At 41.2% G+C, this 13,745-nt stretch overlaps 1 protein-coding gene across 1 annotated transcript in view; it reads right to left on the reverse strand.

Annotated features, from left to right (window-relative positions):
* pak5 (p21 protein (Cdc42/Rac)-activated kinase 5) overlaps nt 1–13,745 on the reverse strand; it is a 67,025-nt gene that overhangs the window by 52,434 nt on the left and 846 nt on the right. The window lies entirely within an intron of this gene.

Genomic DNA, 13,745 nt, shown 5'->3' on the forward strand with positions numbered 1-13,745 from the left:
TCCTTTGACTACACTACCTGGGTTCAATCAAGCACATACTGTATGATAGCAAGCAGACAGCCACGCTTTTTTTCTTCGAGGCACGAAACAGCTACAAATGAATGAACAGCGGAATTTCAGGTGCTGAACAATGAGCAACGTGTCTGTGGTAGTCACACCTTAATAAATATTGCATGCACTCAAGCTAACAAGTGAAAAATTTCCATTTTTATCGAATTTTTGCATGTCTGCTGACTGATCATCAAGACGATATAAACTGTAAAATACACCACTATTATTGAATGCCATCCAGCAAATAATACGACCAAGCAAAGTGAAGAAGGTGTGTTATAACGTGGTAGCGTACAGCTAGCAGGTTAGACAATGCTGCAGGAGGTGAATAATTCTGGAGTGAGAGCTAGGCAGTAAAACAATTGGAAGGGATGTTAGATGGCAAGAGTCAAAGTTCAGCCAACAGAACATCTGGAGTAGCTAAGGATCCATCTCATTTTGTAATGTTTACACCCGACCTGATTAAAAGATATTAGACAGTTAGTCAGACCAGTTATCCACATGCTCTCTCACACATTTTATGCCACAGTAGGACAGTGAACATTGCCAGCACCCTAAAAACGTTGACCCACATTGCATTGACTTTCATATGGGGAGAAACTATCTTCTGGAACTGTGTGAAAACAAGGTCCATTGCCATTTCTGGACAGAAAGTCAATGCTCACTGGTTTCACTTTGTTACAAACAAAAGTGACAAAGCCCCACAGGCTTCTTCATCTGTTGTCTGACATAAATATATCAGAATAACATTTTGCAAGACATTTCTTCAGTTCTGGCAAAGTGTAAATACAGGGTAAAGATTCAGACTGCAGGTCCAGAAATGAAAACCTGTCTACAGAGACTGTAATATCTACATAGATACCATGTTTCAAACATACTGTTTAATATATTTCAGTGAATTTGAAACAAGCAAATATCGAAGAAGTCAAAGAAAAACATTTGCATCAGCATTGAAAGCAGACAGTCAGTGGCTGCTGTATCAGCTCTATTGATCTCACAAACTACAATTTAGGCCTGGCCCAAAACAACAATACAGTCAGTCAGTGAAGACTAACAACTAAGTTGCAAACTCAACCAGCTCCAAAAAACAGCATCCGATTCAGCAGGACCCAATAAGACACATCTGCATCCCTCCTAAGTTCCTTTCATCTTGGGGAGGTAATGCTGATGCTCGCTTTACTTTTGTCTTTGAAATATTCCCTTTGATTTCAGCAGCCTTGCTTTTCTGTAAAAGAGCTTCAGCTGTCTGTCTCTTGAATTTTCTGCTAAGTTTTCTGTAGGCACTTTGATGAATTGGTACAGGTTGACATATTGGTGCATTACATAAAGCTGGATTATCAAGCAGCAAAAATGAAATGTATCTGTATGAAAATGTCACTACTTTAAAAAGGTGAACCTTCATGAGATAATCAACAGAGGTCAATGGTCAAAAACGTCATCATGAACACCAAACAAATAGAGACAGGCATGAAAAGAGCCAATAAGCTCAGACTGATTGTGATTGAGCAACTGACACAATAAAACACACTCTCAAATAATAACAAACTTAGTATAAACTGAACTATCAATATTATAATATCAATATTAACATGGAACAATCGATGGCAAAATGATCAGTCCATACAGAGACAGGCTCATTTTGAGGTTTGTGCCGACACGTGTTACAATGAAATAAAGTTGAGAAGTAAAAGATGAAACAAACATTTGTGGATTAACAAAATCTGTTCTTTATCCAGAGTCTCCAGAGCATGAAACAAAACATCTCTTTTTTATACTGGAATATAAAGCAAATAGCATCTGTAGTTTGTTTTCTGTGAAACATCTGCGTGGTACAGTCGCAGTCAGACCTGCAAAAGCTGACAATTCTGACCACATATGACTTTTGGCTGGTCTCCTGACGACAGAGTCTCGTGTCTACATGAAATAAGAAATATATCCGCTCTTCTCTCTACCACTAAATAGCTTCTGAGCTAAAGTGGGCTGCTTGGCAGTGGTGGGTCGGGGTGTGAAAGGATGACATGCGTCCAGTGGAGATGCTCTCATCAGCAGATCTCAGCTGCACAGAGTTTGAGGCTCAGCCGCTGACTCATACCAATCCACATGACTTCACACACTGATGCTCACTGATAACGTGCCGGGATTAGGGCCACCGGGTGTCAATATGTGAGTTTGTACATGAATGTGTGTGTGTGTGTGTCTGAGTGCTGGTCTCAGGACTAAGATCCACGGAAAAGCCACTGATATGCACACCCCATACACCCACTGATTCCTGCCAGTAGCACCCACCAGTCATGGGACCAGATTCCACAGAGTGTCTGCAGCCCTGGTTCCCAATCGTGGGGGTTGGGACCCACCTAAGGAGTCGTAATATGAATCTAAGGGGTTGCAAGATGTTTACCAGGAGCTAGAAAAAAGACGAATCAAGTTAAAAGTCTTTAGAAACCAATGGACTATGGACGGGGATATATACATATACACTTAAATTGTTCTAAAGCACTAACTTAATTGTATTGAATTGTAAAAGGAGTTAAAGGTTTTTCTGTATCTCCCTGGGTGCTTTGGCTCTATTTTTCTGTAACTCCCCTGCCTTACTTGTTGTATCCCAAGAAAAAGAAGTGGGAGCAGATAATACAGTCAGAGGCTGTTAAAATCAGATGTGCAACTAAAACAAAGTGACACTGGGTGTGTTCTTTGTCTCAGATATCACAGTTAAACTAAGCTTATTTTTCCCCCTCATCTCTTTCTCTTCATTCACTTTTTGGTCTCTCTTTTTTCATTGCGTCACCCTCTCCTATCGTATTAGTTCTTATTAGCATTTAAAGTATAGTTTGATGAAATCTTTTTGCTCTCTAAAATGTCTGACAACAATGTAAATACAAATGCACATTTTACATAGACAGGATTATATGAATGACTGATATATACTTATATTAATGAATGCATATACTCACAACATATTTCAACATAAATGCTATAAATACATTGTAACACATCCGCACACACAGATGTTCTGACGAAGACAATGATTGGCATGTGCAAGATGAGATGTAGCAGGCATCATGCATGCATGTTTTTTTCATCGACAGTCTATCAGATAAGATAGCTGATAGCAATGTACTGAATTTTCATGACAGTATTAAGCCATCAAAAGGCCTCACAAATTAATGAAAAGGCTCAAAATAACCTTTTTCCTGTGTCGGATGTAAGATTATATGCTTAGCTAATGCCACTTATTTTAAAAAGATCTTTAAAATCCTTGATAATGTAAGATATCCTAGAGATAACTTCTGAGGAAGTGTGGTTGTAGTGAAAGCAATAGTCATTATTTAAAGGTGTAATATGTAAGAATTTAGTTTAGAACAATTAAAAATTAAAATTATCAACAGAATATGAAGAAATGAGAACAGTTTTGATGTGATGTCAAAGAGGTCAATGTATTCGCCTCGCTCCAGTTCTGGTGGCCATTCTTGTGCCACTCCCTGCCAGCATTCCTTGCTGGGTCCCCCTGTCCCAGGCCTGAAAACCTCCTCCTCCCGGCAGTCCAAAACTCCAGTTCTATCAGTGCAAACAACACCAACATGCCCCTCGGTGCTCTGAGCTCCCAGTCCTGGCAGTGTCAGCTAATAGGACTGCTAGCTGCATGGCTAACTAAGTTAAATAGCAAACAGCAGCTACAGTTAGAAGCAATTAGCTGGTACTCTACTAATAATGCTTATGAATTCGATAGGTGGCATATTCTTACATATTGCACATTTAAGAAGTTTGCGAGTGTGGCAAATTTCGATTGGCCTTTCCAAAAGCAAAGATATAACAGAAAAAAACAGAAAGAATGGATAAAATGTGTGTTCCTCTGCTCTGACATAGGTTGTAATATTTAGCATGTCTGGCTAACTAGCTTACAACCTAAAGCAGTAACTGTTACTTCCTAGTAAGTGTTACTTCTTCAAAGACAGAGGAGGACATTATTAACAACTACAGTAGTTTGTGGGGCTGCATACATAAGCACAAAGAAACATTAAAAGGTCAGCATTTTCAACCAATTCATGAAGCTAATGTTGCTTAATTAGCTAGCTAGCAACAGCTGATAACAGCAGCTATAAACATTCAGAACCAATGTTGCTCATGAAGATGTCTAGCAATACTCCAAGCTACTGTGTGTACATCATGATAGCTCTCAGGTCCACTTCCTACTCCTCAGTTTAGAAATACAACACACACACACACACACACACACACACACACACACACACACACACACACACACACACACACACTAACTCACTTCAGGGGGACTGACTGGAGCTAGCTGAGAAAGTAGCAGCCATCATTACCTTGTCTGCTTGTAAACCACGAGGGCCAGAGCAATCATCACCCTTAAACACAACGTTTCCTATTACTCAGTGCACATACGCGCGCACACACAAAGCCACACACACGGTCCATTTCTGCAGATGGATAAATTACAGGGAGGGAAATGCACAGTGGCACAGCCGTCCGAGGCGGAGGAAATGAAGAGGCTTAGCTAGAAGGATAATAGAACAACAGGGGAAAAACAAAGCCAAATAATTCATAATGCATTGTGGCATACTGCATAGCTGCACAATCAGGAGATCTGCCTTTTTCCTGGAGCATTACAAAAGAGGCAAGACAGCAGCTTACATGGCTGAAAGAGGTGAAGGACCTAGTTTCTGCTGTTGGCTTTTAGGTGAAGAAGGTCATGCTATTTTTAACCAGATAATGTAAATGGAAGCAACTGACCACTGCATATGTTGCTATATGAGGAATGTTATGGACATGTGTGATAACACAACTGCCTAAGCTACCCACATGAATTCAAGGATAATCGCTTCAGAATGACATGATCTCTTTGCTAACCAATTAAAAATTCGGTCTTCACTGTTGTCATTAGAGGGGTCCACCATTTTGTTTGCTCTGTTGCAGTAAAACTCACAACAAAGATGTGCAGCCCATTTATATTTCAGCAGCATGCGGCTTCCTCCTCCTCCTCCTCCTCTTCCTGCATCTCATGGCTGACTTAAGGAGTTGTCTTTTTTTTTTCTTAAACACACAGGGGGTTTTAAAGAAACTCGTGCCTGGCTTAATTAGAGCTACACTGGCAGCGCTGTGAATGCTGCACAACCAGAGCCCTGCAAGGTTGCTGGAGCTAAAAAAAAAAAAACAGCCTGGCAAGCAGGCACACAGTAAACTCCCATGGAGTACATACAGCTAACAAGCCTATATGCTGCACATTTAGCCTCTCCTAACAGTAATAGACAGCAACATTTAACCCTGTTACAACTCAACAAGTGAGTCCAAATGTATGAAAGTATAACATCTGCACAATCCTTTTGATCACACTGTAAACAATACCCTGACTTTATAGGTACTGTACATAATCTAGCTGTAAATTGTGACTAGTTGGTCAGTAATTGCAAAATAACAAACACCACTTTCATATTTGTCTTATAGCATTACAAGTACTTCACAAATGGAGAGGTATATCAATCAATCTAATGGGCACACTACATGAGCGTTAGCCTGCAGCTGCTGCTCTGACAAGTTACACAGTGTTAACATGCCATACACGTCAGAGTGGATCTCTTTTTTTATATCAGCTCAGTCTCTGCGTCCCTCTTTTGTTGTAATTTCCTGCAGTTTCATGCCCAGGCATCAAAGAGAGCACAGCTGTGTCATTGGATGAATGCTTTAATCTATTCAGCCAGCGCATCTGTGTGCTCCGTCTTACGCTACGTCATTAGCCGCCCGCCATAACATGTTTATTTGCGTGTGTGTGTTTGTGTGTGTGTGTGTGTGTGTGTGTGTGTGTGTGTGTGTGTGGCTGGTTAGGGTTATGTGAGTATTCATGTGAGTACATATGGTTTCAGTCATGCACACACAGAGTATGCATGAGTCTTGCTGCATATGTGCTCTCACATATCTGTGTGTGCTCTCATGCAGGAATAAGGCTAAAAATGCAATACACACACTGACAAAGACACACACAGAAGATGACATGAGAGGATAATGAGGGACTTTTTTATGCCTGAAGTTGTGTTGGGCTCCCGGCTGAAGGACATATCAAGACATCACATCACAGACGTGAATCTATGTGATGGTAAAGTTTCGGAGCAGCGCTAAATTTAGGCTGGATCGCTGCTTTTGACTGGCGAGGGATGAGAAATAACATTTGGTAGTCAAAGAAAAGAGAGGTGGTGGGAAAAGAAGTGGAGCTCCATAAACCACATCCTCATCTCAGAATACCAGTGTTAATACTGTTTCAACACAGTTGTCCAGTAAAACATCTCTGTGTCTACAATGCCACATCAGCTGACACATGGACACATCCTCTGTGTTGACCAAAAGCATGGGAGGAATCTTGATTGCAAAACTGACTCTGGGAACTGAATGGAGTCAATGTTATAGAGCCACAAACCAAATGTTAGGATAGATTAAATTGTCTGGGCTCATATAAATCATTGTCAACTGACTGCATCCAATCAGAAAGTCATCTACTCTGTATAATTAGCTTAGAAACAGGATGCTATTTGTCTTCGATAACGCAGATTGAATGAATTCCACTCATTTGGTCAGAACAAATGAGATTCCAAGCACTCGCTGGTCAATAGGACAATACAGTTGTCCAGGTTAAGCTCTGTGGCTTTAACTAATAATGCTGTGATCTTGATTTAAAACACACCTTAACATTAGTGGGCTTTAATCCTACTTACCATTTGCAAAATCCCTTGAACAGTAATATCCAGTTATCTTACCATAACTAGGCGTGGCAGGCATGTCAAATTGATTTCCACACATGTTGATGTGGTGTACATGGTGCTGTAGTACTATACACCACATCTAAAGAGTTTAGAGGGTGGTGTCTTCTTTTCAGCCTTGTAAAACCAAAGGCATAAGAGGAAGAGTGTAAGGAAAGGAATAAACAGTTTGTTTACCTGCTCTAACCACTGATGCAAACATTAGCATGTCCTGCTAACAAGCTGAAAACCTAATAACCCAGCAATACTTTTAACGCCAAGAAGTACATTGTTATGTAACTACGTTAGTTTGTGGGGTTTCCAGGTTAAATTAAAAGAAAGCCCCATACAACTAGCACATAGACTGTGAGGTATTTACCCATTGTGAGGGCCATTTTTCCCATGGCCTGTTATTCCAAAACCCCACTAGTCCCAAAAATGTCCCATTGGATTGAAAGCAAATTTGTTCAACAGCCTGTTAATCTGAAAACAAATACCCAGGCCCGTTATTGCGAAACGACACACTCTAGTAGCTTAACTGACATAATTAACGTACTTATTTTAAACCAAACCATGATCTGAACCTAAACCTAGCCAAGTTTTGGTGCCTAAACCCAACCAAACTGCGACCATTTCACAACCCATTTCACTGCCCGTTATTGCATTAGTTTGCACTCCAGCAACCTTTTACCAAACACATTGTCCAAGATAATGCTACATTTGCACCACACAATCCTTTTCCCTGGTGAGTGCAAAAATGAAAACATATTGAAATTATGAAGTATTTAACAAATTCAAACTGAGCGGCCACACAGGGTTATGTGTGTTATGAAATAACATTCTGATATTACATTCTTCCTTAGCAGATTTACAACACTACCACTCTCTCTATACTGCAATATGAAAACAATGTAATTTCTTGCCATGTATTCTGTATGTGTCAACTGGATTTAGCGTCAGTCTTTTAGCATGATATTATGTAAGTACGGCCATTATGCTCATATCTAACACCCCTTACAAGATTCTTATTTCAAAATGAGGCAGTTGGAAACATTACCAGATCAGCCCGATTTTTTAACCTACTAGTTAAGCTAAAGTTGGCTTAATTTGCAAGCTAGCTGGTAAAACTGATAAACTCTGACAGCGACTGTCATCATTTGATCCAACAAAATCAAAGGTCACTGGCTAGAAGTAAGAAACCTGCTTTTTTCGACCACTGTCTGAAATCAAGGACCCACTGTGTCAAAAATGAAAGTAAATTGTACTCAAATGAAACAACTGTATGTTCTATTAAAGAAGGGCTGAAGGTCAGACTGAAGGATGCAGTTAGTTCAAACACACAACGGTCAGGTTTGGGCCACTGTTGCACATTGTCTCCTCTCAGATGGAGGATATAGTGGGGATGGTGGAGAGGATGCTATGATGTAAGCCTCAGCGCGATAGCAGCCTGCATCTTCAACCTCTCAGTTTCCTTTGAAGTCTCCCCATGGGGTTGTGGGAGCTGGGGGTTGGTAATGAATCAAGCTGAGCCGTAATGAATGTCCGTATTCAAGTCTGCTTTGATGAAATTCCACCTGACTGATCTCAAATCACAGAACAAAACAGTGAGAGCTTGCTGACAATGGTTATGGAACCTACACTGGCTGGCAATATGATGGAGAGCATTGAGCGACTTCAAGGATCCCTTCAGGATACATTACTCTGTTTCTTCCCTTTGCTTCGTCTCCCTTTCCTTCCTACTGCCTGTGTGATCACTGAGTAGGATGAAAGCTGATGAGAGTGACTACATTTGCACTAATGTTTATGTCCAAGTCTTAAGTTTTGGATGGCTGTCATGCTACTACAATACAACTCTTTGCATCTATAAGAACAGAATACACCCAGAGGGGAATTTAAACAAATGAGACATTATTTATTGTTGTTGTCCTGAACTGGGACCTACAAATATGCACATGTGCAGCAATTAAGGGGTTTAATAGCTCTATAGAGTAATTTACCCAGTGTGGGCCTTGTCTACTGAACAGTACATGGTGTAAATACGTCAAACACAATAAAAAATCATAAAATACATTGAACCAGTCTTCACTGTAGAACAATAAACCTGTTAACAAAGTTGCCATAATGAATACATTACAAGCTGCAATCTCAGTTATCTCACAATTCACTGCAAAATCACTGTCGGTGTGCTGCATTAGGCCATAGAGATGAGCAAAATGGCTTTTCACACTTCATATGAGATGAGGTGCAGCAGCACTGTCGACACGCTTTGCAGAAGTCTGGGGCCCATCTGGAAGCCTGCGGTATTCAAGCTAGGTAGAAAAGACTGCCAGGAGTAACAAAAGAAGTAAGTAATTATAGAGAGGGCTCTCATAGACAAAGCGTGCAACAGCCTGCCAACAGCATTTAGCTGTGCATAGCGGCAACTGCTGCTACTGCTTCAGGTTATGAGCTGTGTTTATGACGGCTTGCTCTGCAACTTTTGGTGTTTAACTGGACTTGTAACACTGCAGTAAAAGTTCTTTTTAAGCCACCATGAAAACCAGGTCTGTGTGAGGATTACACTTTGAGTTCAACAAAAAGGGGAGTCGATTAAGTCAAAGTCAAGTTGAGAATTAGGGATATATCAAGGAAACACACCGAAGCTTCTGTGTCAGCTTTTATTCATTCATTGCTGTAAAAACTCTTTTAGATCTCTACTTATTCTCATTTTAATAATATTCCTTAACACTGACTTAGATTCATTTGAGAGTTTATATATTTTGGGAACTAAAGGTACTCCCTGTCTGCCTCTTTATTTCTTTATGGTCTGTTCTCAAAGGGCAGAGTTGACCTCTTTAATATGGTGGATATGAAACAAATGAGATAGACATTGTTGTTGTTGTTTTTTTGCATTGATGCAGATGAGGCAAACATTGCTTCTTCACACAGTTTCACAGACACAGCAGTTGGCTGTCTAAAGCTGCCCATTCTAAACAGGTATCGCTTTAATAGTGATTAAACTGGAATTAGGCTCCAACTGGTTACTACAGCAGTTTACAAGCACAGTATATGCACACATGCACAAACACTCACACACACACACACGCACGTGCGCACACACACACACACACACACACACACACACACACACACACACACAGGAAACACTTGGAAACACGCACATTTGCAACAGATTTAGGCCTCTATCGCAGAACCCTGCTCCTTTTTGACAACATACAGGGCAAACACACACATTTACCATCATGCCTACACACACACACACACACACACATACACAAACACACGCTTCCACAGAAATAGCGTAACTCCTTCGGGCCGAATAGTGGGTGACAGAGCTGTAAGGGCCAGTGCTGTGTTGGGCAGCAACAGGGGCAGATGCAGCGCTCAGTAGCCTGAGGGCATCGCTGAGTATTCAAGCTTCACTGGGCCTCTTCATCAGTGCCCTCTGATGCCTTAGCCCCATGACCAACAACACACACACACACACACACACACACACACACACACACACACACACACACACTTGCAGCACCGAGTCAGTCAGGCCTTTCCAGCCTTTTGGACAAGAGGGGAATTGGGAAAGAAGTAGAACAGCCTCACTGAGCATAGACCCACACAAGTTAGAGCGAGAGAATTGTAGAGGGTCTAGATTATGGTGGACTGTGTCTCTTCTAGTAAGTCTGATGCTATGAGAGTATCTAGGTTAACTCTTTCTCTCTGTGTGTGTATATGTGGACATGTATTACTCATGTTGCTGGGACATAAATCTGTTTGCACAGTCACAGTGTGGGGACTTAAAGTGAGAAAAAAGACATGCGTTTTGTATCTTGTTAATTATTAATGATTAATCGATTATTGATAACGTATTTAACTACTGGTTAAGAGAAATGCACAAAATTTGCAACCCTAGCTAGGGTAAGGCTCAAAGAAAATGAATGTAAGTTAATGTCCTCCGAAGTGACGGAAACACTTGTGTGTGTGTGTGTGTGTGTATGTGTTCTCCGGCTGAGAAAGGACACAGACTTGACACAGCTCAAACATCTTAAATCCATGACAAACAGCATTTTAATTGGGTCACTGAATGTCAGATAACACCGGATGTGCAGACCCAGTTTGATTTGTATGATTTACCTGTAATTTCACAACCAGTTTACAAGGTGGATTTACAAATCACATTATAAAGACATGATGCCACTCCTGTAGCACTTACTGTTATACACAACATGGAAATTAATGTAGTGTACAGTGGAATTTATCTATTCTGCAGCTTAGAAAGATGCTAACATAAACCTTTGCGTGCACACACACACAAACACATTATGTCTTCCTACATCTCTCCTCAGTCATGATGTCTCTCTCATATGCTCAGTCTCTGTCCCTGTCTTCCTCTCTCTCACACACAGACATAAACACACACACATACAGTACACATACCTCATTTTGTTACTGACATGCCAAGTCACGCAGAAAACACAAGGGAAGCTTTTTTTTTCTTTTTTTTAATCCTGGGACAAAAACAGCAAAATGCAATAACGTGGGACAAGAGTGCTGACATCTGAAGATGAGTCTGACAATCAGGCTGCTCGGTTGCAGCTGAAATGAGCAGAAGTGGCAGACTGAGAGAAAGCAAGACCCACAACACAGACAGATAGATAGACAGGCACTACTCCTTCTATTGACTCTTCTCTTTTCACCAGTCTCTGGCCTTCTGATCCTCTTATTCTCCCCCTTCTTCTTCTCTCATCTCCCCCATTCATCCCCTTTCTTACCCCAGTACTTTACCCATCTGTATTACCCTTTCATGTTCCTCTTCTGTTAAACCAACACCACCTCTGGGCTGCGGCTCATCCCTCTATCCTCGTCCCCCTCTCCTGCGGTCACCTGTCCCGCTCATGCTCTTGTCTGCCCTCCTCTCATAACCTTTCTCCTCACGTCTCATCTGTTTCACATCTTCCTCCTCCCTCTGTACTTCCCTCTCCAGCTTTCCTCTCCTCTCCTCTCCTCTTTCCGAACCTTGTTTGCATGCCGCCTCACTCTGCTCCTTGATTAGCAAGATCGACCAACGCAAGTCCAACAGACTCTTGGTTAAAATGGCCAATGAGTCTCATCGAGAAGCCGCTATATACACAGAAGGCCGAATCAGGCGCTTCAATTACAGATAACACATTCCCATCCTTGCATTTCAAATACTATTTAACCACTGGGAGAGTGCGATAGAGATGTTGGCCAGTGGCACATAAGGTCAGTCTTGAAGGTTGAGGAAGTAACACCAATAGAGTAGGCGTACTACAGTGTGCATAGCAAAGGATTTGGCCAATTATTCAATGTACGACTCCCTCTGACTCTTATGTAATTGTGAATTTGTGTGAACAGCTAAGGCTGCCTCCTCATAGACAGTGAGAGCAGTCTAGTGCAGAGCCATAGGGACTAAAATAGTTAGTCATGTGTTCATTATTGCTATCCTCTTTTAAGCACTCACCCCGTATCCAGAAACATTAAACAGGAGAGGACCTTCGAGTGGGTCTGTGCATGTGTGTGTGCGTGTGTGTGCGCAAGGTTGAGAGAGAATGAGAAACAGAAAGAGAGAGGCACAATATGAAGGGAATGAGGTTGTGGGATTGTGATAACTTCAAAGGTTATTATTATTATTACTGCAGGCTGAAGCCATGCTCTGGCATCCCTCAAGCTTTGATCATTATGTAAAGCTGTTGTGCTTGGTGCTGGCACTGAATACATTACAGAGAGGATAACCAGCGAGCGCGCATGCAAGCGTACACACACCAACACGTTGACTCAAGCCTCTAAGTTTCATCTGATTTTAAAATAACACACATCCCATCATCGCGATAGGACCAGTGGGGCAAACCTTTTATCTAATCTCACCTTGATATGTGATCCGGACAGGAGGGTGCAGGTGGTTTGAGAGACTGTACACAGCCATCAATGATATTTAAAGGAGCACTCCACCGATTTTGCACATGAAGATCGGTGTGGTAGTTATGAGAAGTACTACACAGCCTGTGAAAATGGTTGTATAATGAGTTTTGATTGATTTCAGAAACTCTGCCGCCCCAACAGCCTGCCAAAGAAATGGGGGTATAGGCAGCATAGTAATAGAGAGCAAAGTGCAGGAGTTTTGTGGAAGGTAATACCCCTTAATACTTCTAACTTACAGTATGATCATAGTCCTGTAAAAAGGCATGATGCATTACTGTTCCTATGAAAATACCATTTTAAAATGACATTTCTTGGTTGTTTGTAGACCTGCAACTGATGATTATTTTTTCATTATTAAAAATGTAGATAAAAATGCTAAAAAGCCACATGCCAGCCCCAAAGACCAAAATGGCTGCCTTATTTGATTCAGTGATTAATATGATTCTAAGGCCTATAATGGATTAATCATTTGCCAAACGGTCATCACAGTTTCCTAAAGCACAGGGTGATGTCCTCAAATGTCTTGCTTTGAACTCACATCCAAAGATATCCATCTACCATCAATATAAGGCAAATCAAAATCAATTTAATGTTCTGCATTGCTGCTTGATAAAAAGAAATTTGATCAATTTTTAAAATGGCTGTTGATGAATTCCCCATATATAGATTAATAGACTACCTGTTTCGGCCCCAGCACTATGCATCAGGATGGTTGTTGACAGGAAGTCATGGCCAGCTTCCTTTATACATGTAGTCCTGCCAAAACACTGCAAAATACTGCATCCAGTGTATCACGTAGGCACATAGGCCTAACACTAGTAAACATGTACACGTTCTAGGGCTAAATGTTGGCCTCTTGGCAGCCTTTGAAGTATTGTGCTACATGTTATTATTACCCCTATTGATAGACTGTTGCCGTTAGGGTGATTATGAGCTTAGGAGGGGAACCCCCAGCTCACAGGGCCGAGCCACCACTTTTAATTTTCGTCTACACATTCTAATCCG

The sequence above is a fragment of the Chelmon rostratus genome, chromosome 18 (genome assembly GCF_017976325.1).
Source record: "Chelmon rostratus isolate fCheRos1 chromosome 18, fCheRos1.pri, whole genome shotgun sequence".
In the NCBI taxonomy this organism is placed as follows: domain Eukaryota; kingdom Metazoa; phylum Chordata; class Actinopteri; order Chaetodontiformes; family Chaetodontidae; genus Chelmon; species Chelmon rostratus.